Source organism: Trachurus japonicus, chromosome 5 (genome assembly GCF_045865225.1).
Source record: "Trachurus japonicus isolate A0001 chromosome 5, Traja_1.0".
NCBI classification, from domain to species: Eukaryota; Metazoa; Chordata; class Actinopteri; order Carangiformes; family Carangidae; genus Trachurus; species Trachurus japonicus.
In genome coordinates, this window is record NC_140911.1 from 3,226,474 (window position 1) to 3,253,237 (window position 26,764).

A 26,764-nucleotide genomic window follows, 5' to 3' on the forward strand; every position below is an offset into this window, starting at 1 on the left:
TTGAATTTGGGTGATACCATTCAACCAGTTTCGGGGGTTGGGGGAAAAACATACAGAGACATACAAAGAATCCCTTTCCCGTCATAACTTAAACCAAACCTCAAGAAGAAGAACTCCCTCTTAAATTTATCTATCAGTTGTAGCCAGGAAACAATATTGACTTACGGTGACATTTACGTCCACATCTTCTGGCAATTTCCACCACTGTCAAAACATTACTGGACTGCTCCAAATAGTAAACAACAGGTAAGAAACCCAAACGTAGGTAGCTAGCCGCCACAGCTAAACGTAGCGTTAGCTTTAAACTGACGCTCACACACACTTTTGACGCGTTTGGACAAAAGTACCGTGTATAGACGTTACTATTTCAGTATTTGACGTCAAAAGGGCCAGACGGCTTTTTTTTTAAAGGGCCAGACGGCGCGTTCAACAGACTCCACACAGCCATAGATCTATGCCACACAGCAACGTCACAAAGCAACTGTCCAATCAGAGGCCACATCCGTCTGCTACGCTCATTACGATCTGCGTTGACTGAATGGACAGATTGCTAGCAGTTCGCACTAGGCTACATCTGCATCTCTGTTTCTCTCTTTTTTCTTTTTCTTTTTTTTAAGGAAGCAAAATAATTATTTGGGTCCAGACAAAAGTGTTAGCTGCCCGGGTTTCTTCTGTACGCCCACTGTTCTGCGCCCATAATGTAGCCTGAAATGCTAACACTTTAGCCCACCTGAGCAGGTACCCGTACATGCGTGAGCCTGAAACAGTTTGTGGTTTGTGCACTCTGTTGCAAAAAAAAAAAAATGCTACAAATCTATGTATTATCTGTGTTTCCATGCAGTAACAGCGAGGAAGATGAAGCTGGGATGTGGTGTTGTATTTGTGTGGATACTAAGCAATCCTGTCCTGTTGCAAAGAAGGTAAGACTTTATTCTGGAGCAGGTGTTCCTGCCAACTTTTGTTTTAAAGTAACATTGCGGAGTTTTTCGGCCTTAAAATAATGTTTCCAGATTCATTGCAATGGTCGAAAAATGGTTAATAGGATGAATGGTGCTGCCACTGCAGCCTGAGCGGGGTCGCATCGGCTGAAACTGCATGGTGTAACTTCCCTGCATGGGTACGAAACACCCCCCCCCCGCGTCGAGGGAGAGACGTGGTGGGTAAAAGCCAAACGGTTCCCCTCCGGTCGTCGTCGCCGTCGCCGCCAATGTTGCTTTAAATCTTTCGTGCAAGCCATTTACAGCCAAGCTTGGAGTAGGCTACTGTGTTTACAATCAGCTTTCAGTACAGGTATTCCTTAGAAATATAAAGTATGTGGGCCCTGAGGCAACATACTTTATATAACGTTTATAGAGTTATAATATATAAAATATATAGCCTTTGTAAAAATCATATAGGTAAATTGCAACAATTTCATATAGGCCTGATTTCATTGAAGTTGTAGAACATTACATACAGTATATCCACCACAAAGTCTGTCAGTAGGCTATATGTTGATATTTGTTAACAGACCACTTTGTCTCAGTATGGGGAGATGGAAACAAAAAATAATTTGAAATGAATTGTATCTTGTTCTTAGAAACTTGTGTTTATATAAATTGAATATAGGCTCTCAACATGCTATATAAAAATGAACCATATTTTTTAATAGTACCTATTATAGATGGATAGTTCATCTTCATTATATATCATATAGGCCTATATCTTCATGAAAACTATCTATCTATCTATCTATCTATCTATCTATCTATCTATCTATCTATCTATCTATCTATCTATCTATCTATCTATCTATCTATCTTTCTTTCTTTCTTTCTTTCTTTCTTTCTTTCTTTCTTTCTTTCTTTCTTTCAAAGTGCTGAAGTAAACATTAAGCCTGTTCACGTGCCCTTTCTACTCAAGGTAAACGTGCGTTGAGCAGTGCGCAGGCGCTAAAACCTTTACGCCCACTTTCTCCAAAGAGGAACCGGGCGCACAACTTTTTGACGAAGGAGTGGCTGCTCCTGTTTCTCGTTTCAAGCATAGACGATCTTTTCCCTGAAAGAGAAGAGGGCACGTGCGGAAGAGGCGGTGCTCACCGTGACTCCCCACGGCCACGCCCCCCCCCTGCTCCGTCACGTTTCCTCTCCCTCCCCTCCCTCTCTCTCGCCACAGATTGTGCTTCTTTGCTGAAAGCCAAAATATCGGCGGAGATTGGCTGGGACTCAGTGAATGTAGGTCAGGAGCTGCTTGTGCAAACATGAGCATCGTAAAATAGCTCCAATGCGCCTAAAAAACCCGCGGTGTCTTTTCAGAGAGCAGTGAAAAGACCACCGCCTGTTGCTGGCAGTGCACACAGAGGATTAGATTTAGGTTGGGTGGGATGTTTGTATCACATTTTCTTTCATACTAAGGTAGCAGCAGAGTTGAGGAGGAGGGAGAGAAAAAAAAAGGAAAAGAAAAACTCCTCATCACATCCTTTCCAACTTGTGGGGAATTGTGCTAAGAGGTCATGACGTCCTCCGTGATATTAAACCCATCACCTGCTCTGGATTTCAGCACCATTCGTTCGGCATAGCTGTCTAATAATAGAGCCTTTCCTTGACATTGCTCCCAGAGAGTATTTTCTTTTTAACACAGTCTTTAATCTATCTATCCTCCCCCCCAACATGGCGTTTTAAGACACACACAGAAAAAAAAAAAAAAAAAAAGCCCCGATCCCTTTCATAAACACAATGCTACTGTACTTTTGTGCATCCAGCCCAGTTGCTAGGTGACGTCAGATTAAAAATTTGCATAAAAAACACAAGAACCTCATACAAAGGAGTGGATGATGCATTGTATAGTTGAATAGTTTTGAACCAAGGCTTGGCTCAAACTATTACAACAATGCATCGTTATCTAGCAGTGAATGAGGTTTAAGCTCCACCTCAGTCAGCTACAACACTAAATAACTGATCTGAAAGTATAATATATCAGTGACAGAGGACATCTAATACCAAAAGTATCATCAAATATATTATATTAAATCCCAGGCTTCTCTCAATCTCTCTCTCTCTATATATATAATCTTTCCATGCAGTCACACCCAGTTTTTTGGCATCAGATATAATCCTTACAGTGACTCAACAGTTCTGGCAGGTCGGTCTCTTGGGTCACACACAGAGATGTAAATTAGCATGCACATGCTGCAATGTAATGTATTTGTGCTTCAGCTTCAAAATCATTTACATTTACATTTAGACATTATTTTAAAATGATATGATGAAGCTAAACGCAGACTGTTATGGCTTTTTCTTGTGGTACTGTATCAAAATCCGCTACTACTGTATCCTGCAGGAATGGTTAAGTGTTCATACATGAATTTAAAAAAAAAGTTTTATTTAAATAAAAAAATCAGTTACATCCTCATCATGTGGTAGAAAAGCATTTGCTCCCATTCCTGGTGCAGTTCTATCCAAAAACTACTTGAGCTGCACGTGACGTTGTTTAAGTACAAACTAAAGGAGCATTCTCAAAAACATCACTGAAAATATAATCTATGAATTTAAAAACTATGAAAATATTAACTTGAATATCCTCCACACATTATGGCTCTTACACAGACAGTACATAATCATGACACATCGATTAATACATGGGGAGACACCTTAATCTTTATTAATCCTTTTAAAACCCAATAACTATAAATAGATTTATACTGTCCCACATGATAAACTCAGTATTGCTAAACATTAATCTGTCAGAATGGTATTAACATCACATTTAGGTTAAATAAATAATAGTTGATGATAATATTGAAACAAACAATAAGTAGCATAGTGTTAAATGTTTGTTCCACCTGTTCCTGTGATTTCATTTCAACACAATATTGTTGTATTGTTAAGAGTACACTAAAGTATATTGACTAGAGTGAAGACAGTTTGTTTAAGTGTATCTTAATCCACCTGCCCCGAGACCCCCACGATGAGAATCCGTGAGGCAGAATCCTCAAACAACCTCAGTCCTGAACCTGAAACACATGTCACATTAGATGTAATGAGTGAGTGAGCGGCGCCTCCTAGTGGTTGTAATGAACTGTGCAGCTGATTTCCACTGGAGCTGAAAGACATGTTCATTGTATTCAACAAAGATTCAGATTATTTTAGACATTAGGAATTATTTAGGACGTGCAGGTTTTTTTTTGTGCTGTTTTTTTTGGGGGGTATTTCATAGTTGTATATAATGAACATGTGTGTGTCAGAGAAACTGTATTGCCATTTAAACATGCACATACAGTAAGGGTGCATCTCAATAAACTAGAATATCATGGAAAAGTCCATTTCCAGTAGTTCAAGTCAAATAGCCCAAAATCAACTATTAGTGCATATACTGTAGATGGACATACTTTCCAGAAGACCAACGTTTCCATATTGAAAATGCATTTTTAAATTGGTCTTTTGTAATATTGCATATTGCAAAATTTTGAATTTTAGGTCTTCATTAAATGTGAAGCCATAATCATTACAATTAAAGCAGAAGTAAGTGATATATTTGTGTTAATATAAGTCTTAAATAGTTATATCTTCCGACAGCAATCACTTACATAGAGTGTTTGGACTGAAACACGGGTCTCTCAGTCCCTCTGCTCTGCTCTGAGCCGAAGAGAAAACATTTATCGTATCCTACAGTTTTTATCCAATGAAGAGAGAGAACGGCATGCAGGGCTGTGTGTGCAGCCAAGGAATGCCGTGAATGTGGCGACGTAGCGACGAGGACTGTTATGGTGCGTAAGGAAACTCGTATTTTTCCGACCGTGAAGTGGTACCAGTTCGATCTGGTACGAGTTCACCGGTCGGAAGTTACGAGTGGCCGTTATAGTGACTTTCACCGGTAAAACAGGTCGGAAAAACACGAGTGGGTTGCCTGGAACGCTACAAAGTCGTAAGTTGTGACTTGAAGCTGTAATTTACGATTTCAAAAGCCTGCCTGGAACGCAGCATTAGCGAAAACGACCGGACCACTTACTTCTGCTTTAAAGGAAATTAAATAAATCAAGACATGAAATGTTTCATTTTGTGTGTAATGGATCTATTTAATGTATCAGTTTCACTTTTTGGAATTTAATTACTTAATTAGATAAGCTTTTCCATAATATTCAAATTTATTGAGATGCACCACAGTTAAGGTCCATAGGAAATGTGGGTGCAGAAGTAAAAATCAAGTACCGGTAACAAAAACAAAAAAAAACAACAAAAAAAACAGTGATTCAAAATATGCATTAAAACACAAGAAGTTAAAACAAAAATAATACGTTTAAAAGAGACTAATTATTGCACAAGTGTCTGCTTTTGCACATGTAGTCCTTACGTTACGGGTGAGACCAAAGTCCAAGACTGAGACCAAACCAATGCGAGACCATTTTCAAGACCATTACTGTATTCAGTACCAGTCCTAATAATAACAACATGGCTTGATATTTACATTATTCCTCCTCTGCTACAAAGAAAAGATGATTTGATTTTAAAAAAATCTAAACCAGAGGTGTCAAACATGCGGCCTGCAGGCCACAACCGGCCCGGCTGAGGGTCCAATCCGGTCCTCAGGATGAATCGATGCCAAGTGTGAAAATTACATAGAAGACAGAAGAGGCATAATATTGTTGAAATTGCACATATTTTTATCAAGAAATTTCAGGTTGTTCATAATATGTTTTGTAAAAAGATAGTTCATCAACTGTAAAAACCTTAACAACGTACTAAAACAAAGGGACAAATTATTTTTATTTACAGGTTATCATACCATTATTTTACTGGTCCGGCCCACTTGAGATCAGAGTGTGCCCCCTGAACTAAAATGAGTTTGAAACCCCTGATCTAAACCATATTGAATGTAAACAAAGTTTGGATTCAGTTCAGTTTTATTTGTGTTCTAATAGGACAATTGGTGTTGCAGCAAGTAAAAAAAAGAGGAAGGGATAATACAGTGTGCTGAAACAACGTCAGTAGCAGCGTCTCCAGTGGCCCGTACAAGGTAGGGAAAGTGCAGTCAGTGCGTATTAACAATTATTTCCAACATCATCAGAATCACATAGAACAAAAAGAAAGATTTTGTAATTACACAGAATTTCTCTGGGGGAAGTTACACAGTAAAAAAGTAAATTTCTCTTTGGGGCCCCCTGTTGGTCATGGGGCCCTAAGCAGGTGTTTAGTTCGCTCCCTGACGATGAGGGGGGTGCAGATGGGGAGCTTTCTTCCTGAAATCTATTATCATTTCCCTTTGTCTTGTCTTCATCCAGGATGAGGTCATTCTCCTCACTGTAGACGAATGTGTAGTTACATATAATGAACATGTGTCTGTCCAGGAAAATTAAGCTACTTATTTTTGAACAATAGTATTCACAAAAAAATCTGCCTGCTTGTTGCAGAACCATTGTCATATTACAAAAGAGCGCAATAAGGATAATCAACAGGGCTGATTAGAAGAGATGACATCATCCAGTTCAGAGGTCAGTAGGTCAATCTATAGACTTGGATAACGATAACAGGAAACTCCAGACTCAAAGGGGAATAGCACTAGTGAATCATTACAAAATATTGGTGAAATGGACGAGTTTTGCTGCAGATAATGTGTTATAATGTGTATTCTCTGTGCCCTGATCATTCCCTCTATATGGATATATGTGGCTTTCAAATGGATCTAAATATCGTCAGAAGGATCTTAATGACACCAAAGTTATATGGGTGAGTAAACGACCATATTTTATGCCAGAAATAAGGCCCAGGTAAATTATTCCATTGACTCCTTTAACATCTTTTTTTTTACATTTGTTCGTGCATTTGTCTTGTTCATATTTACTGGCTCAGATCTGAAACATCCTCTGGACACCATCTGGAAGCATGTTGTTATTTACTTTATTCATAATTTGAGCAGTTTTAAAGTCCACAAGACCATTGAATTTTAAGGTCGACCGTATTTTATGCCAGAAATAAGGTCCAGGTTGTAAAAAACCAGCACTTCTCCTTTAATAGATTCAAAAACCAAATTAAAAATAATATTTTATATTATATATATTATAATTATAACACTGAATTATGAAAACACGAGTGTGCTCCTAAACTGCCTGGTGTATTTATAATGTTTTGGTCTTACTAAATTTCTAAAATGAGCTGACGAGGGTAGGCAAAATAAGATGAAGCTTCAGCCGACACCTTTTTGGTCAAGGTGTTTTGGATTTATTCTTTAGGGAAGGGAAAAAGGAATAATTGTTCTTTGTTTATTTGTGTTAAAGGGATAGTTCAACATTTTGGCAAATTGGCCCATTGCCATAATCCCTATAGTCATAGCAGTGGGTTCGGTATCTTTAATTGTCGATGCAAGCTGTTTTTAGAACGGCGGAGCAGAGCCGTGAGCTGCTCAGAGCTACGCTACGGAGGCTCATGGGATTTCTTGGTTTCCCTCATCAAACTCATCAAATACACAATCCAACAACTCCACAACGCTCTGGTGGACAAGTTGTGACCTGCACATTCACCACGCTATGAGATAATAACAGAACGTTACCAGACAGAGTTGTTTTAGAGGGAAATTCATGCTAAACCGCTGATATGTGTTGTCTTCAGGGACAGTTTTTCAGCAAGCAATCTCTGTATTTACCTCTAAAACCTCTAGAATTTGCTAAAATGTTGAACTATTCCTTTAAAATCATATGTGTATATAATGTTGTTTATTTATGTGTGTACTTGATTCTACAAATTAAAAAAAAAAAGACAAAAACTAAACTAATTGTTCTTCCACTGGGTTTAGGGATCATCTTACAGCCTGTCAATAGCTTAGGCGTCATCAGTGCCAGTAAGTAAAACCCCTCCACCCCTCCCTTTGACTTTCTTTCTAAAAATACAGAGCTCTTTCTCTCTTATTTCCCTCCAGGTGGCAGTGTTGACATTAGTAAAGCTCTTTGCAGCAGCAGCAGCAGCAGCAGCTGGGCTCATTTCCATTTGGCCGTACTGGATATTTCACCAAGTTCTCTCATTTGAGTTTACTGCTGCTGCTCAAAGAATGTGTGGCCACATGTGGCACAGATGTGGTCTGAGTGATCAGATCTCAAAAACGCATCCTCCTCCGTGCATTCACGCTCAGAGCTGATGTGATTGGATCGCCTGAGACTGAGACGTTACCACCACAAGGTCCTCACAAAGGTTTTTAAATTCGCTGGTATTTGAGGCTTTATAACCCGCTGCTGTGACTGCGCTTCCACATATATGTGATTATATCAGCAGATATATAGGGAGGACTAAATTAGATATATTGCACATTAGCGTCAATGCTCTAATTAGAGTTTTAGGGAGGGCCATAAAATATGAAGCCTCAATAACAGTGTTTGCAGCTCTGCATGCGCCGGGCTGAGGCCATGTGTTTGAGGGTTGTCAAAACATACCGTGACCTGTGGAATTTACAGGATTTTTTTTTTTTTTTTCCAGTCTTATATCAGCGCTGCTACTGCTGCTCCAAGAGACGCCTGGGAGAATGAGTACAGCTGTACTTACTGTTCATCCACCCACGACTGCTCCATGATAAACTCACCAATCACACTCACATTAATAGTATGTCAACAGTGTCGTGTTGCTGTAATATTTTTAGCGGTAATGTAAAGTCAGCAGGACGTTTTCTCCACACACCACTGACTTCAGGTTATTCATCTGGGAGGTTTTTGAAAAGCGCTGCAGAGTTTTTAAAAAGTTTTTCTTTGCATGTGGACTATTTTTTTTTATTAGTGTGAATACACATAGTGGTGACAGCTTTAAAATTTGAAGAAGTAAATCCAACAAAATCTTGTTCCCTCTGTATTTACAGTTTGTTTCACCTCTATGCAAAGTGTCTGGATCCAAAACCCCATGTGACTTCCTTTTTTAGAATACAGGAATAACATGACAGACTGAAAAGCACCGATCCGACATAACATTATAACCACCTGCCTAACCGGTAACCAGGTTTTGTGAATCTGGCCCCAGCTTTCTATCAGAAACAGCACGAACTTCCTCAGCAGTTTGAGCAACAGTAGCTGGTCTGTTGGATCAATGAGCCCTGACCTTTGACCTCTGCGGGCTTGTGGTTCACCACTATTCCTTCCTTCCTTTGGACCGACTCCTGATAGATCCTGACCACTGCAGACCGGTAACGACCCACAAGAGCTGCAGCCGCTGAGATGTTCTGACTCATTCGTCTACAACTCACAGTTTGGACCTTGTTGTCAAACTCATGCTACGTTTGAGACAGTTCTCCCAGTTGAAAACTCAGATTTCTGACAGAATAACCAAAAACATGGCGGACCGGGACAAACTTTGCATTCAAAGTGTTTTCACAAAAAAGAAGCATTTTAAAATAATAAACAGATCATTTAAAATCGAAGAGAAATAACAACATGAATTTACTGCGTTCCACAACATCAGCAGGTAATCTGTAACCGTGAGTAAATACTGTATATTTCATTACATTTTTAATGTATTTTGGCATTTAAAATGCATTTTAATCAATGTTTTTACCATTGGCGGACGGGTGTAGATTTTTTTCTCCAACTGTCCTGAGTGGGAGCTCGGACATCAGGTTGCATTTGATTGCACTCTTTCAAGTAGGACGTCGGAAAAACCCAAGTTCTGAGTTGTCTTGAACGCAACCCATTTTGCCCCACTGGCAACAATTGTTGCCGAAGTGTATCACTGTCATTTTCTACTCACAATTAAAAATCTCAAAGGTACTAAGGCAACTTTTGCCACTTATATGCTAGTAGACAACTTAGACAAAGGTTTTGATTTATAAAAAATTGTTTCTAAGTGCTTCCTATCACATGACATCATCTACTCCCTGCTCCTTCCGGCAGAAGACATGGCGGATGCAAATCCTCCTGGAAAGAGGTCATTTTCATAAATTTCTTATGATTTTCCCCCAAAACATATTATTATTATTTAATCATTCAAGTCTCTTGAGTAACCCTCCCCCAAAAAATTGTACCTGGGATAAATATTTTTTTGCTCATGGGCTGATTTCTGTGAGTGGCAACAATAGTTGCCAGTGGGCACATAGCTTGTACCGAACTAAAGGAAAACACTGTCTGCAGGATTGCTCATAATTTACTTATTTCAAATTGTAGAATGGTGTACAACGGCTCATTTTAGTCCTCTTAGAATACTCTCTCTAGCTAAATAAATTCACAGGTATTCAAAACCTGTGTCTACAGGACTTTGGTATAATTTTCTTGCTAGCTGCTAAGCGATCTTTCTCTGTTAGGGACCGTTCGTTATTTATGGAATGGGCCACCGGAGGAAAATGGGGGGGGGGGGGGGTCATGTCATAATATTCTTTGTTGAGGGGTGGGTCCACTAGAAAAAAAAGGTCAGCGAGGGGGGGTCATTCAACATTTTGTCTGGAGGACACTGCAATGCTCGCAAAAAACAAAAACAAAACAAAAACGGGACATTTCAAAGCTGCAAGCACTGATGACAATGAGAGCAACGGCCCCTAAATCACAACGTTAGTTTATATTGTTCTGATCTGCCCTGAGTGGGGTTCGAACCCGGGTCTCCCGCACCGCAGGCGACGATGCTAACCGCTTCGCCAAGAACTCAACAAGGGTTTTGCCCGCGGCTTAGCACGTTTTTTATGGGTGAGTGAGTTTAACTTCAGTACCGTACAGAGGCTACGCTGCCTGCCTGCCTCATTGCGTAACTCTACATAGTCTGAGCAGCACGTACGTTCACGTTGCTTTTGTGAATTGTAAACAAACAGACGCCCCCTCGGTTTTAGCGTCCAGCAGTTTAGCGGCTAATTCAACTGCAGTGATGGATAACTGTACCGGAGAGGCTCAACAACTTCATGAGCTTCATTTGAGGAATAAACGACAGCTTTTACCTGACGGGAGACCGACGCCTGAGCTACGGTAGCTAACAGTTAGCTGGTTTTATCTACTTCTCTCTCTCTCTCTTACACACGCAGGCGCAGACACACACACACACACACACACACACACACACACACACACACACACACACACACACACACACACACACACACACACACACACACACACACACACAGTTGTCTGTCATATCTGTCGTAAACCTTGCAATAATACGTTGTTGAGTGCAGTTCACATTATTGTTGCTTCGGTTTGAGTGTGGATTAATTGTTAATGGCTTGTTGTGTAATGTGAGCTGGTCCAAAATCGCGATTCTGTTATTGATGAGTTGGGTTTTAATAACAGCTGATAAATGGCATGGATTGATGAGAAGGTGTTGCACACATGGTTGTCAAAATGAAATAATGTAGTGTCACGTGCTACGTGATGCGATGTCACGTGTCGATGGCTGGGGGGGGGGGTCATGTATCTTTTGATAAGGCTTAATGCAGGGTCATGTTAAAATTTACTGACTCCGACAGGGGGGTCATGTAAAAAAAAAAAAAAAGTCCCGTGAATCCCTCCGGTGGCACTGATCATAAATAACGAACAGTCCCTTAGCTAACATTAGCTTGTGTTTCACTGGGCCCATGCCTATGTCCCCACAGCCTTATGTTCCCACGCCACAGCCCTAAGTTCCCACAGCTCTATGTTCCCACAGCCCTATGTTCCCACAGCCATGTTCCCACAGCCATATGTTCCACCAGCCCTATATAGCCTACCTACTTTTGCGATTTATCACACGGCGCATGCACTGCTGCGATGACACCACCATGCAAATACGTGTGGAAAGGTGTCTATGGGTGTGATTTTATATGTAGGCCTACAAAATGGTCAATGTAGCCTACAGAGGTGGAAACAGTTATCTTTGTAGAGGACGATGAAATCTAAAATCTAATCTAATAATAATAATATATCCACGGTGTTACTTGCATAAGTATCCAGTGTTATTGTCACAGAGTAGTGTGGTGTGCGAAATAAATGAAATATGAAGTCAGAAGTCTTATTGTTATAACATGTAAACATATTTAGGAATTTGAGTTGGGACAGTAGAGTGTAGTTTAGTCAACAGGTGCAAAACAAGACAAGACAGTGGATAACAAGGCAGGGCAATGAAGCATACCTATCAAGTTTTGGATTTGAAAATAAGGGAAATTTACAGGCGCCCGCCACGAGCCATCCCACCACCCCAACCAAGCTCCAGTATCCCTTACATTTCAAGACAGGTGTACAAGAAAGCTAAAATCACTAGGCCTTCAACCACTTACAAACTACAATTGGCTGTATGCACAGCTCCACTCCTACTCCCTGAACTTCAGTCAGCTCCTTTAATTCCTGTCTTTCATTATTGGACAAATTCATTAATCCAGGTCTGTCTGATCATTGTTGTTGTGACTACTGAGGTCAGGCACACCTGGACATTTTAGCCTAAATGAAAATACAAAAGGGTATATGAAGAGGGAATGAAATCAGTCTCAAATTCATGAAAAAGGAAATATGGGAACATAGGGCCTAATTTTGAAAGTAAATCTTATAATGTGGAAACATAGGCCTGTGGGAACATATGAATAACCCCGTTTCAATGAGGTTAAAAAAAATGTTGATGTGATGTGATGCCCCCCCCCCCCCCCCCAAAAAAAAAAAAACATTTTCTTTTACCCCCCTCCACCTTTTTGTTATTATTTACTATGACTATATTATTATTTTGTTATTACTATATTACTATTAGGCGACATTCAACCTAGTTACAAGCTGTGTGCCCACTGGCAACAATTGTTGCCAGTCATAAAAATGCAATTTTCTTCAAAACAAAGTACAAAATGGAAAAAATAAATACATAACGTGATTCAGAGGGACTCAACTGATAAAATGATATGCCTTACAACTCCAAAAAAAATTTGGGCACAAATGGGTTAAAAGCTCAAATCCTGACGCTTGAACCGTTTTTTCCTGCTTCTTTCTAACACATCAACTCTGAGGAAAAAAAAAAAAATATATATATATATATATATACTGTATATATATGTATATATCCCACCCACTGACAGGAGCCATGATGAAGCATCATTCAGTGTTGTCAGTGCTCATATTATACCTGATCGCTGTATGTAGCGCCATATTATGTAATAACGATGCATTTTGTAATAATGTAATAAATTTTCACCTCATGATGTAATAACATTTTGTAAAATATGCCACATTTTGTAATAAAAGTCTTGAACACAATATGTAAAAACTTTGCCGCATTTTGTAAAAAGTTGTTACATATTGCACCAAATTGTTACATTTTGTATATAAAAAAGTGTGACACTCGCATTTTGTAAATAACTAATTAAATATGTAACAACTTGTGTTACAAAAAAATGTGGAGAAGTTTATTACCTATTGCATTTAAAAATTTTATCACAAAATGTGTCAGATTGTGAAAATTTATTACATTATTAAATAATGCAACTTTATTACATAGGCTTTTATAATAAAAACGGCTATTATTATAAAAACTAATAGTAGGCTACATTAACAGTAATAATATACATAGAAATTCTTATTAAACAATGAGGTCTTTCAACTTTGTTTCAGTTTTCCTCTGCAGGTAAAAGGTAGAAACAACGTCCGACTCCCATGATGTGACTGAAGAAGTGCTGCACCTTTTTCCCCTTTTGGACAGTTGCCATGGTGATGGGCACCATCCCCTTGTACCAGAGGTGAGTTTCTATCACAATCGACCACATTGAAACGACACCACACCACAACACAACAGGTCAGGTATATACCGGTGTATGTCCAAAGTGGAGCAGCCAAGACTTTCCAGTTTTCCCCGGTGGGAGGGGTCGTCCATGTTGACGGACTGAGATCGGCCTGTGGTTATAAATACAGTTGGTAATGCGACAAGTAAAAGAAGCAATATAAACATGTGAAAACACTGTGGTAGTTTGTGCCCCCGACAGCAGACGTGGCGTGTGTAGTGTAGTGTAGTGTAGGAAAAAGTGACGGCATGGCTGAGGTTGGCAGTGACAAATTAGTCATTAAATACAGTTTGAGCCTGTGAGCGTTGTGTGTCAAAGAGTGCGTCTGTCTTTTCATTCAAGCAGCAGCTACAAGGACAAACAGACACAGAAGCTAACAAGGCTAACAAGGCCAGTGGTGGACAGTAACGGAGTAAATTTACTTGAGTACTGTACTTAAGTACATATCCAGAGGATTTGTACTTTACTTGAGTATTAGATTTCTTTGGTACTTATTACTCTTACTTACATTTCCAAGACAAATATTTTTACTTTTACTCGAGTTAATTTCTAGGAAGACTGAAAGTACTTGTTACTTTCAGGTCTGCTCTTATTTATTTATTTTTTTCTAAAATCTTATTGGACACAAGCTGTGTTTGTCAAAGAAGGAAACCCTAACCCCTAAAAGCAGCACATCAGTGCAGCTGGTTTCAAAGAGTTAATTCTCAGAAACAAGAGTTAAAAGGTCCTTAAATTCATTTAGAAAAAATTATAGTAATTCATTGATGTGAAAAATAAGAAATTTACTCTTAAGGCCCTTTCACACCAGAGACGTATTTTTCGCGCGAATAATTCGCGCATCAATATTTTTTTTCGAACCCCGGTTTTCATCACGGGTCCTTTCACACCGACCGCGAATGTTTCGCGGCGAAAATGCGACATAATTTTTTTTCGTCGTGCGGTCGATTTTTCCGAGCTTTCGCCCCGCGAATAAACGCATCAACCAATCATGTGCCGTGAAAAGGAGGTACGTCACAGCCCCCACGTCAGAACACAGCTGTTTCCCATAACAGACGGTGGCCGCCACAGTCTCTCACAGGAAAAATAAGTTGTTTCACCGTCTTTGCTCTGATCTCTGCCAGTCAGCCTCCACCTGCTGTCTCTCTGGGCACACACACAGACACACACACACACACACACACACAGACACACGCACATGCACACGCACACACACACACACACACACACACGGACATGCGGGCGCATGGACACGTGCTTGGCCGCTAATGTAAACAATAAATAACCTGTGTCTCGGAGGAGAGAGGAAGAGGAGGAGAAGAGAGGAGGAGGAGGAGGAGGAGGAGAAGGAGAGGAAGAGGAGGAGGAGGGGGGGTAAGTGGAAAGAGGAGAGGAGGAGGAGAAATAGCAATAGTGTGTTTATATCAGATATTGATCAGTGATCAGACAGTGAGCTGCTGCTGTGTTGAGTAAAGTTGGTAACAAGACGACAGCGGCATAACGTAGCGAATACATGAGGGATAATTAACGACGTGGAGGCGAAGAACCAGCCGTCGCAAAGCGAAACTTTGGAATCTAATCGTCGCATCTGTCGCATATTCGCGTCGCCGCCGGTGTGAATGGTTTTGATGCGAAATATTTGGCCGCGAATATTTCGCAATTTCGTGTCGTTTATTCGTTACGTCCGCGGTGTGAAAGGGCCTTAACTCTTATTTTTTACTTAAAGTAAATTTAAAAGCATGTACTTTTGGATACTTAAGTACCTTTAAAAGCAAGTACTTTTTTACTCTTACTCGAGTAACATGTCGACTGAGCTACTTTTACTTGTAACGGAGTAAATTTTGACCAGTAGTATTTGTACTCTTACTCAAGTACTGGGGTCGAGTACTCCATCTCTGAACAAGGCTAAAATAAAATAAAATAGGACGTCAGCCTGTATAGCTGATGTTCTCAGAGAGGTTCCTGTTCCCACAGCGCTGTGTATTTTGTATCTGTGACATAAATCTATCCGTTGTCCGTTGAGCTCCACAGTCGACAGACCTGCTCGGTGGATTTGCATGGATTCGTTTGACTGCTGCTACGAGCTGTTGAGAAGACAAAAAAAGTAGGAACAGGAGTCGTTCTATAGAATGAGGAAGGTTGGAAACAAACACCCTTTGTGGTATCATCATCATCTACACCACATTTAAAGGGATAGTTCAACGTTTTGGTAAACTGGCCTGTTGCCATAATCCCTATAGTCATAGCAGTAGGTTTGTTACCTTTAATTGTCGGTGCAAGCTATTTTTAGAACGGCGGAGCAGAGCCGTGAGCTGCTCAGAGCTACGCTACAGAGGCTCATGGGATTTCTTGGTTTCCCTCATCAAACTCATCAAATACACAATCCAACAACTCCACAACGCTCTGACAGAGTTGTTTTAGAGGGAAATTCATGCAAAACTGCTGATGCACGTTCCCGCCGGGGGCAGTTTTTCAGCAAGCAGTTTCTGCATTTGTCTCGAAAACAACAAAATTACATTAGATTCATCTTAAAGCAGAAGTAAGCGATCCAGTCGTTTTGGCTAACTTCCTGTCAGCCGATGGAGTTAGCAGTCCCCGCCCTCGTCCCTACGTCACCAGATTCACGCGCATCCCTTGGCTGCACACACACACACACACAGCCCTTCATGCCGTTCTCTCTCCTCATTGGATAAAGGTTGTAGGATACAAGGAAAGTTTTCTCCTCGGCTTACAGCAGAGCAGAGTGACTGACAGACCCGTGTTTCAGACCAAATACTCTATATAAGTGATTGCTGTCTGAAGATATAACTATTTAACACAAACATTCGACTTACTTCTGCTTTAATCATTGCACACATCACAGGTACAAGTCAATAAAATGCGGATTGCATCTAAACAGAAGTGCATAAGCAGTAAGAGATGTAGAAGTACTGTACAGGGTATAGGATGTTATATAAATATGAATAAGTAAGTATATACAGAATGTGCAATGATAGATCAAATCAGTAAAAAAAAAATACATTGATTAAACAGCTAAGATACCTGGGAAATGTAGTGCCAGCTGCATCATCGAGGCCCCTGTATGTGCTAACAGCACTCAGAAACCATGTTAGCCTCCTGATAAGCAGCAAACAACAACAGAACTAAGCAGCATGGCGGCGGCGGCGGCGTTCGTGGTGGTCGTCACAGGTCACAACCTCTGTCTGATACTTGACCTTGTTTACCCTCCACGGGGCATTTACATCGTCCTGACAGGCAGACAGACAGATATTGCAGCAGGCAGCCAAGATCTGCTGAGATCTGCTGACAGGCGGCCTCGTGTGAAGAGGTGCCAGATTATCCTGAGGGGGGACAGCTCCATCCGTCTTGTTTCCAAACAGTTTAATTTATTTACTTTTGTTTTTACATGTAGCGCAGTGGGGGGGGACAGTGGAGACAGACTGGTTGGTTGGTTGGTGACGAGTCGCTAAGGGGCGAATGAAAAGTTTAGTGTCTTTGTGTAACCTTTAGTGTGTAATATTTGTAATTCAGGCTGCAAACTCATGAAGGAAAACAGATTATAATATATTATATTATATAGGGTTTAATGTTGTTTAGCTTTAGGCTTGGCTCCATGCAGCTGGAAAATAACACATGGTCACATCATATTTTCCAGGCATTTGATCTCAGTTTGGTCAATGGTACATATACAGTATAATATGAATTAAGCAAATGGAAAGAAAAACTATTTTAAGATGTAAATAATGGAAGCCAGACGTGAATCTCTCACTGTGTGTATGGATATGTGGTTCATCACAGTGGTGGTGGCTTAGTGGAAAAAAGTGAAGGCGTAAGAAAACAAGACTCGTGGTGCGTTTAAGTGAAATGTCACAGCTTGTAAACTTGAGTATGGGAAGAGGAGTTCAGCTTTTTTTTGGGGGGGGGGCATTATGCGGGTTTTAGATGAGGATAGTTTGAGTTTGTATTCAGTAGCAGCAGCCGCTTTAATCCTCTCCTCCCCGGTCCGGTCTGATAGAAACATCATGGACCACGCTAAACCTCAAAAGCTCGTTGTTTGTTTAAAGGAGCTATATGTAAGAAATGAATGGCAGGTCAATCATAAAATCACCCAATATGTCACCAGAAACTAAGGAATCATGTTAAAGGGATAGTTCAACATTTTGGCAAATTGGCCCATTGCCATAATCCCTATAGTCATAGCAGTAGGTTTGTTACCTTTAATTGTCGGTGCAAGCTATTTTTAGAACGGCGGAGCAGAGCCGCCAGCTGCTCAGAGCTACGCTACGGAGGCTCATGGGATTTCTTGGTTTCCCTCATCAAACTCATCAAATACACAATCCAACAACTCCACAACGCTCTGGTGGACAAGTTGTGACCTGCACATTCATCACGCTATGAGATAATAACAGAACGTTACCAGACAGAGTTGTTTTAGAGGTAAATTCATGCAAAACCACTGATGCACGTTGCCTTCAGGGACAGTTTTTCATCAAGCAGTCTCTGTATTTACCTCTAAAACAACTCTGTCTGTTAACGTTCTGTTATTATCTCATAGCGTGGTGAATGTGCAGGTCACAACTTGTCCACCAGAGCGTTTTGGAGTTGTTGGATTGCGTATTTGATAGGGGTGGGAGAAAAAAATCGATTCACATAAATATCGCGATATCTTTTTTGATGATTTTTAAATCGATTTTTTTTCTTCAAAAATCGATATTTTTTTATTTTTCTTAATTTTTCTTAATTTTTTTTATTTTTTGAATTTTTTTTTAAATATTGTGCAATGTGCATTTGTTTGCCTTTTTCACATACAGAGAGTCCAGGTTTTGAAAAGGGTTTAAGTTCACTTTATAATGGAGTATGTTAATTTATAGGCTCCTACAGTGTTTGTGTGCAGATAAATGTTAAAAATGCAGACTAAAAATCGAGAGAATCGGCAATATCGTAGAATCGCAATTTAAATCGAATCGCCATCCAAAAAATTGTAGAAGAATTGAATCGGGAGAAAAGCGTATCGTCCCAGCCCTAATGATGATGATGCAGCGTCTCCTCCTCCTATTACCTGTCTTGACTTCTCCTCCATCTAATCATCTAATTTTCGTCCTCCATACACCTCCTCTCTCCTCCTCCCTCCTCCTTCTCTTCCTCCTCCTCCTCCTCTTCCTCCTCCTCCTCCAATCCCCATCTGTCCTGCAGGCAGTAACACTTATACATATCTGCTGTAATTAGACAATCACTTCCACATGTGGATCAAACTCCCTTCAACCACTTCAGCCCCTGCCTCACCCTCCCATCCGCCCACTGTCTCCGTTTTCCTCCCTCTGTTTTTCTTATTTCCCCCCTCGTCTCACACTCCACTACCCTCCGTGTGCCCCTTTTCACTTTTTTTTTTTTTTTTTCACCACCACCACTCTCTCCTCCTCTTCCCCCCTCCCTTTCTGATTGAATTACCATAAGTGCAGGTCTTGGGCCAAAATATGCCAGCTTGTTCTGATTAAAAACTTTCCTTGTTATAACCAGAGACTTTTCCAAATGGATGTGAGCTGAGCTGAGGAGTTTGTGTTTGTGTGTGTGTTTTTTTTTTTTTCGGAGGAGGGGGGTTGGTGGGTATATAGGGTGGTTTCTGTTGAGAGAAAAAAAAAGAAAGAAAAGAAAAGGAAAAATGCAGCCAGACAACATTGTAATGGTGAAAGATAAAGAGTTGGAAGCTGCAGGAAGAAGGAGAAGGAGGATGTGGATGATGGAGAACGGAGCGGTGGAGGCAGCAGGGAGCAGGAATCAGACAGTAATGGTAGTTGACAGAGTCGAGTTCACAACAGGTTCATGGTGACATCATGGTTGAATTTTGGGGAACATTTATATAGGAAAAAGTATTCGCCGTTCATTGGATGCACATGTACAACCCCCGACCTCCCTCTCCTCTCCTCTCCTCTCTTTCTTTTTCTTTCTTTCCTTTCCTTTTCCTCTGTTTTCTGTTTTCTCTCAACTCGCCCGCAAAACACAAAATAGTCGCAAACAAACCCCCCCTTCCCCTACCGCCGGCTTGAATATGCAAATACAGTATGTTTTGGCGTTTTCATATGAATGTTTGGTTCTGCTTTGGTGAATTTGTGTTTATTTTTTTTTTTTAGCTTTTTTTTCTCCACTTGTGTTTGAATTAAAAAACAAAACAAAAACTCCTCATTTCTCAGGTCGGGTGTTAAAGTTTATAACCCCAAACTGACAACCGCTACCTACAGTGTCACTCCTTTTCTCTCCTCCTCCCCCCTCCTCCCCCTCCTCCTCTCTCCTTTAGCCCTCGTTTTCCTCCTCTTTTTTTTTTTGCCTGCAAGTCTAGCCAACCCTCAGCACTGGTACAGTATGTTCTTTGTGTGTAGGCATGTTTCGCTGTTTGAGAGACACAAAAGACATAAAGGAGCCTTGGGACCCGAAACGTGTTTATGGTGTGTGTGTGTCTGTGTGTGTGTGTGTGGGTGTGATTATGTTTGTGTCAGCTCTTTTTTTTTTTTTTTTTTTGTGGTGCTTGAAGAAAATTAAGAGCAGGGTGTTGTGTTATGTTGTGGTGTATTAAGGCGTCTTTGTGCATGCATGCCCCGGTTGGTGTTTATTATTATTTGCTTTGCAGGCATTTTCCAGTTTTTAATTTTTTATTGTTAACTTCTCTTCGTGCATGCGTGTGCGTTGTATGTTTGTGTACTGTATGTGTGTAAGTGTGTGTGTGTGCCCCGTGCGAGCTTGTCATGCATGCCTGTCATCCTCCGCATGCCTCGCCGTGCACCACAGAGCTTCACATGACATTAATCTGAGAGCAGTGGGATAGTGATCTCATTACCAACAGCCTGTTGCTGATTAAAACCTGCCGTCTGCACCGTCCTCCTTCACCCTTTCTTTTCTTCTCTCTTTCTCTCTCTTTCTCTCCTTCTCCTCTTCGCTTTCTCCTGCTTCCTTGTCCTTTGCCTCCTCCTCCTCCTCCTCCCCCCTCCTCCTCCTTCTCCTCGTCCTGCCTCCACCCCTCAACTCCAGAGTCGCACCATTCTGCGGTTTCTCCGCTGCTCGCTGCCAAAAAGGGCCCCATTTCAAGCTCTGCAAAAAGTTATAAGCTCCCCTTTTTTTCCCTCTTCACTTTTCCTCCATTTCTTTGTTCTTTCTTCTTTTGCTCTACATCTTTAGGCTGTTTTTTTTTTCTTTTTTTTACCTTATTAACTAACCAACCTTCTTGCTGCTTATACCTACCTGCAGGCCTCATCGAAACCCTTCTCACATTCCTAATCTTCTCTCTCGGAGGCAATCTGCTCTGACGTTCGTTAACACCTCACAAGAAGAAGAAACAGCCTGTGAGGGTGTGTTTGAGTGTGTGTGTGTGTGTGTGTGTGTGTGTGTGTGTGTGTGTGTGTGTGTGTGTGTGTGTGTAGGTATCAACATGTGCGAGAAAAGATGCTTATTATTACCACCTTGTAGGTTTTTACAGTTCAAAAATACACAAATGTCTCTTTCACACTCCGGCCAGATGTCACACACTCCTCTTCCTCCTCCTCCTCCTCCTCCTCCTCCTCCTCCTCCTCCTCCTCCTCCTCCTCCTCCTCCTCCTCTTTCTCTTTGAGTATTTCACTGACACAGAAACACAAACAGCGTTGACCTTTCACCTCTGTCTCTGACACTTCAGCTGAGACGTGTGGCACTAACACAGATGCTTTCTGCCGTGGTAGACCACCGGATCAAAAAAAAAAGTGTGATCCAGTCCAGAAACCATGGGAAACCATTTCAATTTTCATATACTTATATAACATCCTATACCCTGTACAGTACTTCTGCATATTTATATCATCTCTTACTGCTTATGCACTTCTGTTTAGATGCAATCTGCATTTCATTGACTTGTACCTGTGACATGCGCAATGATAAAGTTGAATCTAATGTAATTTTGTTGTTTTAGAGGCAAATGCAGAGACTGCTCAATGAAAAACTGCCCCCGACGGGAACACGCATCAGCGGTTTTGCATGAATTTCCCTCTGAAACAACTCTGTCTGGTAGCGTTCTGTTATTATCTCATAGCGTGGTGAATGTGCAGGTCACAACTTGTCCACCAGAGCGTTGTGGAGTTGTTGGATTGTGTATTTGATGAGTTTGATGAGGGAAACCAAGAAATCCCATGAGCCTCTGTAGCGTAGCTCTGAGCAGCTCACGGCTCTGCTCCGCCGTTCTTAAAATAGCTTGCACCGACAATTAAAGGTAACGAACCTAACGAGCGGTGGATAACGTTATTTATTATCTACCATGTTACCATGTGTATATCTGTGTAGTCTTATCTGTCATCAACAAGAGATTACGGGTTACGGGGCGCGTTACGTTTGTGTGACGGTGTCGCCTTGGAGACGAGAGCTGGGACACCGGGTCGGTGGCTCTGATCTTACAAGGTTGGTTTTCAGCCAAGAGACGCTAGGTGGAAGGCAGAGAGCCTCCATTCTCCCTGGAACTAGTTACAAGTCATTGATTTAACCAGAACTAGGACTCTGGAGCTGGAGCTAAGGGACACATGGAGCTGAGTTAAAGCAGAAGTAAGCGATCCGGTGGTTTTGGCTAACTTCTTGTCAGCCGATGGTGTTAGCAGTCCCCGCCCTCGTCCCCACGTCACCACATTCACGCGCAAATTGGCTGCACACACAGAGAGGACCGCCCCTTTATGCCGTTCTCTCTCCTCATTGGATAAAGGTTGTAGGATACAAGGAAAGTTTTCTCCTCGGCTTACAGCAGAGCAGAGTGACTGACAGACCCGTGTTTCAGACCAAACACTCTATATAAGTGATTGCTGTCGGAAGATATAACTATTTAAGACTTATATTAACACAAACATTCCACTTACTTCTGCTTTAAGGTGGAAACCCTGCATAGTTCCTCTCTGACTTATTTTTTTTCTCTAGATTTCTAATGACAAGTTGAATTTTTCTGCAGTCAATAAATAGATTTTAGGTGACAGACTTGATAATAAAAACGCAAAGTGAACCGTCAGATAAAAAGAAGTCAGAGTTGTGTTGCTGTTGTTGTTGCTGCTGCTGCTGTTGTTTAGGGGAAGGTGACCTGTCTAGGCCGACAGGTAGCAGTACGACAGTAGCAGACAGTTTTTTATCTCTGACATGAAGCGGCAGGTAGCTGTGGCCCTCAGGGGGGCTGAGCGGCCAGGTTTGATCTCATCACGGATCACATGAATCTCCATTAAATGCTTCCTTACTAGAAAACTGCTGGGTTGATTTGCTTAGGAAAATCCTGTAGGAGGAAAAAAAAGAGAGAAAGAGAGAGAGGACTTGAACTGATTTAAAGGTGCCGGGAGAATGGCTCTTTGTATTTCTGAGGCCTGGGCAAGATGGAAAACAGCTCATGGTCCCTTTTTTGCATTTTGGAGATTTAATAAAGTCACCACACACACACACACATGGATACATATATATACTGTATAGATCTATATCCCAGGCTCCGTGTGGTTTTCAGACAGATCTGGCTGTTCTGTCGTCGTACGTTCAGATGAAATCTTTACGTGTATGCAAACAGGTTTAATCTGTAGATTTGTGATAAGTCGCTGCTGTGCAGACGGTGTCACAGTTTCACACATTTGCATTATTCATCTGTTACGTCATAATGTCACAGTGCACAGTTGTGGTGAGTTGTGTTGACGCTGAATGTCGCTCTTCCAGTTTAAATACGTTGTTGTTTCTGTTGTCACACTGCAAAAACTCTAGTCAAAATGTCATTTCTAGTCAAAACAAATCTAATTATACCTAAAATAAGTATATTTATACATATACATACATAGTTATACATAAAAAGTAACTTGTTTTTAGACACTTTTTACTTCTGTCAAGCCTATTTTCACTTGTTATAAGTAGAAAAATCTGATAGTCGAGCAAGTTTTTCTTTCTTATTACAAGCACAAAAAACTTGCTTTCACTGGCAGATTTTTCTACTTATTTCAAGTGAGAATTAGTTTGAAACAAGTGAAAATGATCTAAAAACAAGTTAATTTTTAGGTGACGAGTCTTATTTAAAGTGGAAATGAGAAAATTTTGACAAGAAATAAGACAAATATTCTTGGGAAGATTTAGAGTTTTTGCAGTGCAGGCGGTGGCGGCGGAGAGGGTTTATTTCTTTCTTTCTCTGCAGTAACACAGGACTGAGTGAGTGAGTGGCCCCTCGTTGGCCCCGGCCCCCCCTCCACACTCCCACCTCATGGCTTGGCCCCCCCGGTCCCCGGTCCCCGGTCCCAGAGTCGAGGCCCTGGCTGTAAACATGCAGCGAAAGCCAAAGGGGCTGATACTGATATCCCCAAAGGTGTGTGCAACCCTCTGCAGCATGTGTGTTTGTGTATGTCCTCCGAGTTAATGACTGTTTCATTAGGCGTGTGTTACATGCATGCTTGTGTGTCTCTGTGTGTGTCTCTTGTGTGTGTGTGTGTGTGTGTGTGTGTGTGTGTCCAGGCCGGACCTATCTTTGGACAGTGAGCAGGGGAGGAACAAATTTAGAAATTCAAAACAAACAGTCACAGAGTTGAAATCCAACAAAAGCGTGTTGACTGACGGTGCAGTGTAGAAGGAGTGGAGGTAAAGAGAAAGAGAGAGGAGCAATAGAAACTAAACCAAACTGAGAGAGAGGTTTTCCTCCAGCAGATCCATCGTATCAGGGAAAAACATGTGATGAACTGTTAAACGTCTGTCTGGGAGAAGATCCACCATTTGTTAAGTTAAGCTGCACAACATGTAACTAACACTCTGCCATGAGACTAGAGAAACACATGAAAGCTGATCACAACCATTATTATATGATATAATATTGTTGTTGTTGTTTTTTTATTTCTTTATATATGAACTGTATATATATTTTTCATTATATATACAACTTGCAACTGCCTAATGACGCCCATTAGTCTTCATAGAGATGAAGACTATTCTTCCTGGGGTCTACACATTAAATCAAACACAGCATTTATACAGCAGTATTACATAAAACCATTCATCCTAAATATATTAACATGATTATAGAAATGTATATTAAGTAGTACAATGTGAATGTGTTAACATGATAAAGAGGAACAATATAGTTTTTTACATGATTATAAAACGTATACAATCTGTGTATAAGAGAGAAAGAGAGAGAGAGCACTTCATCAGCACACACACACACACACACACACACACACACACACACACACACACACACACACACACACACACACACACACACACACACACACACACACACACACACATAGGGTATACAGCATAAATGTATATATACTTTTTCAAGTTTTTTTATTGGAGACCAGCATTTCACAAACATTGGTACAAGATACAAAGTTATTTTAGCTGTTTTCCACCTTTATATATATATATACACACACATTGTATATTGAGAACAAATAACCAAAAGAGGAACATCCCCCAAGAACACAGAGAGGGAGAGAAAAGTAAACAGAATAAACAAATAAGTAAAAATAAATACACAACTAAAATAAGATAAAATGTATAATAAAAAGGGAGGTGAGAAAGACAAATAAATAATGATGAATATATATGCTTTTTATTTATTCATTCATTCATTTTATTTGAATATATTTGATTCTGTGAGTTGTATTTGTTTTGTTTCATTGATTCTTGATGCTTTGGCAACATAGTTCTTGCAACATTCATGCCATTAAAGCGAATTTGAATTGAATTGAGAGAGAGAAAGGGAGAGAAAGAGAGAAAGAAGGAGAGAAAGAGAGAGAGAAGGAGAAAGAGAGGGGGTGGAGGGGGGGAAGCAGCAGCAGCAGCGAGTTGAAACCGAAGCTTTCTGCTTTCTGGACCCTGTTTTTCCTTCCTTGGGGCATTCTGTGGCTGGTAAAAAAATGTGCTGTATATTTGAAGTGTTGGATCACGTGACGGAGGCAGGGTTTGTGAATCAAAGTACACAATGATTTCAGGAGGAGAGAGAGAGAGAGAAAAAGAGAGAGAGAGGGGGAGAGGGTGTATGTTAGTGAGTTAGAGAGAGAGAGAGACGGGGAAAGCAGAGCGAGGCGGTATGCAGCAGCAACAGGCTGAGCTGGATCGTCGCTGTGAGAGAGACTGAGTGTGACTGACAAACACAAACTACTACTCCTCTCTTCTCCTCTCTTCTCCTTCTTCTCCTTCTCTTTCTTCTCTTTCTTCTTCGACTCAGTTTGTTCCTTCGCTCTTGACTTCTGCCCTCGCCGCCGCCACCACCGGACTGTGCACGGTGCGTTCACATCCCACCCAGGGTTTCTGGTAAGTTTAAACTTTACTCAATTGCTTTTTTGTAGATCTGAGCTCTTTCTTTCTTTCTTTCTCTTTTTATTTCTTTCTTGTTTTCTTTCTGTCTTTCTTTCTTAACTTCGCTGTGTGGGAACGAAGTAGACGGACAGAGGACATGTCAGAGCATGAGTGAGATGTGTGTGTGTGTGTGTTTCTCTCTGGTCTTGCTCTCTCTCTCTCTCTCCCAGTGTGTGTGTGTGTGTGTGTGTGTGTGTGTGTGTGTTTCTGGGACAGCAGCGTGAGCGGAGAGATTGAGTTTCCTGAGGACAGCTTTAATTGAGAACAGAGATTTCGAGAGAGGGAGAAAGAACAACAGAAACAGCTAAGGAGGGGAATGAAAGCTGATCGGGACACTTGTGTGTGTGTGTGTGTGTGCATGTGCTCCAGGGCTGCTGCTGCTTGTTGAAGATGTGTGTTTGTTTGTGTGTGTTTGTGTGTGTGTTTGTTGATTGATGAATGCACATCTCTTTGTTTATCGGCGGCTTGCTGAAAGTTTCTGATCGACACAGGAAAGGAGAAGGAAATAGATGTTGGAATTCCCCAGATTTCTGAAGAATGACATGAATAAGAGAGAGAGAGATGAATAATAATAATAAGAAGAAGATGATGATGATGAAGTTGTGGGGAAAAACAAAGAAAAACTCCAAGGCACTCTCTTGGGATAATAAAAATGCCTTTAATTAGTATGGCATTGTCAAAGTGACATGTTAAAAATGGCTACGACGCGTTTCGGCATCAAGCCTTCATCAGGGAGTCAAACCGGCATCAAGCCTTCATCAGTCTTGATGCCGAAACGCGTCGTAGCCATTTTTAACAT